Source organism: Crassostrea angulata, chromosome 7 (assembly GCF_025612915.1).
Source record: "Crassostrea angulata isolate pt1a10 chromosome 7, ASM2561291v2, whole genome shotgun sequence".
Taxonomy (NCBI): Eukaryota; Metazoa; Mollusca; class Bivalvia; order Ostreida; family Ostreidae; genus Magallana; species Magallana angulata.
The window spans coordinates 52,359,408-52,361,969 of NC_069117.1; positions in this window are offsets into that span (position 1 = coordinate 52,359,408).

Genomic DNA, 2,562 nt, shown 5'->3' on the forward strand with positions numbered 1-2,562 from the left:
CACATAGAAAAAGAGAACGGACACGCCCCCCCCCCCCCCCCCCCACACACACACAAACACAGCGCATACATCATAAGATTATCAATTGTGATTTTTTTGTCGTTTAATTTTGGTTAATTAGTTAAGTTTTGCATGCATGAAAAATTATGGAGAATATTCTACCAACTTTTGTGGACAAAATATCTATAAAGGGAGAAACATTAAGCCAAAATTTGAAAAAATTATATCTCCAATAAGCAGTGCATTGCTATCTGATCACGTTTAACTAGAAGACTACTGTACACAGGACCTTTTCGCGAAATAATTGTACCCTTACAAAACATTTTCTAAAATTTTCGTAATAAAATGAAACTAGCAAGACTAATGTTGAAACTGCTTGGTTAACATAACTGGCACTTGTTCCCTGCGTTGAAATCTATCCCATAGGTTTTTGTCATACTATAAAAGTACACTCAGAAACAAGTACTAGTATCTGTAATGTATATATATTATCCATTGGTCTTGTGGTCGCGCAGGATTCGCACTTTTGGGGAGTTACTGGGAGTAACCACTAGCAACCATTACAGTCCCCATTCTACACAACCATAATCTTTCCTATTCTATTTGAAAACAGAAAGGGGATGTCATGGTGTAAAAGGACAATGCTTCATTTAAATTCTGTCCAATTTTAAGACGCCGTCCAATCCAGTGACGATTTATCGGGTTCTTCGACCTATAGTTGGTAACGTAGAAAAAATTTACATGGACGGGATACTAGCATCTTTATTCAGCAATTCCGTTTATTCTGAAATACACATTGGAAATTTTTCAAGTATTTTTTTTTCTTTCGAAACTTTAATTTAAACCATATTTCATTATCGCCGTCGTGTGATAAACTTCACACAAATTTTCCCTATCGGTTTTTTTTTCATATGAAACAATTTAACTCGATGTATGATAGTTATTGTTAAATTATAACCACACTTTCTCTTTGTATCGTTAATATTTAAGCTAAGAGTACACCATTCAGCACAGAAAGCCTTTGTTTTCAGTCGTTAGTTGTCCTGTTATACCAGCTACAAATATAGTTTCAAACGAAGAGGTTTCCTTCTGAAAACAAACTTCCCACCAATTAAAACTTGCACAGCATAACAAAACATACGGGAGAATGAAAGATACTAAGATAATTAGATTGAAGTTGAGATTTACCGAAAAGAGGGCATGTAATGATTATCATTAACAAACTCTGGTTTTTCATATCGCACGTTAAAGAGATACAAGATCATCAACATCTCCCGCCCGAGCATTGTATTGCACTATTACTGCTATGTAGTATCTGACCGATATTCTCCGGGGATCAAAGAAAGACAACTGTTCTAGGTATGGACGGACGAAGGATTGGGTTATCCATTTGACCTTCAGGCGAGGGTACCTGTGTCTGGAAGGTCAAACAAGTGACTTTGTGTCCATGAACCTTAGTGACCGTGTAACTGATCGGTCCAAAGCTTCCATTGTTTCTTTTTTTGGTTTGTTTTTGCTTTTTTGGATTTTTTTTTGTAGGGGGTGGGGGGCTCCTTGGAAATATCAATTGTTTTTCGAAACTTTTTTGAAGCCAAACATCTATACAAAATCAAATACATGTATCTTTGTAAATATGCACAACTACTGGTACATAATTTACAATGGCTTTGTTGCAAATGTGTGGCTAGTTCATAAAGCATAAACATTGAAATTATGTTTAATACGTAAATATTTATATTAAATACGTCCTTTGGAGTTGCAAAGTTTGGTATGAGGGTGGGGTATGAGGGACACATAACTATGTGGTCTAATAGTCTGTACACAATTTCCAAACCATATAAAATTAAACCAGGTTTCTTATTTGTTCCCACTGAGTTAAAATTCATTACCATAAATTGAGTTACCAATGAACACCTATTTGCATTTCGTTAACATCACACACAGTTTGACATAATCCTCTCCCCTGCAATTAAATCCTGAATTTCGAGTAAATGTATTATTTGTGATGACTCACATACTTTATCAGGGTAAATCAAAACTAAGTTATCTACAGATGTACATGTATTGTACATGTATGGTAATCAAGGAAAAAAAACCAGGGCACTTCCCACTTCAAGAATTGGAACAGTGATTTGTGATATACATGTACATGTGTATATAGAACCAGGCTATCAGCTTCCCAGAGCTGGTACAAGGAACAATAAATGGCAATATACTTAACTATATACTGTAATACATGTATATGTTACACTGATCTTGACTTGTGTTAGTTACAAACCTTACACCAGCTACATAAGAATAATAATTATTAATCATTTAAATTTAACAGTTACATAATTTAACCATGTCATGATACTAATTAAAGGATGAAAGCCATTCACATAATACATATACAAGAGCTCAGCTGCTCAGCAACCAACATATAGGACATACCGGTATTTTTAAGTTATGCCCCAATCCATATTAACTTAGATCTATGTCCTGATTCCTGAACCCACCCTTCAGGGGTTTCATTAAAGCCTCTAATGATCATGTACTTGGAATATATTTGACAAACAGGAA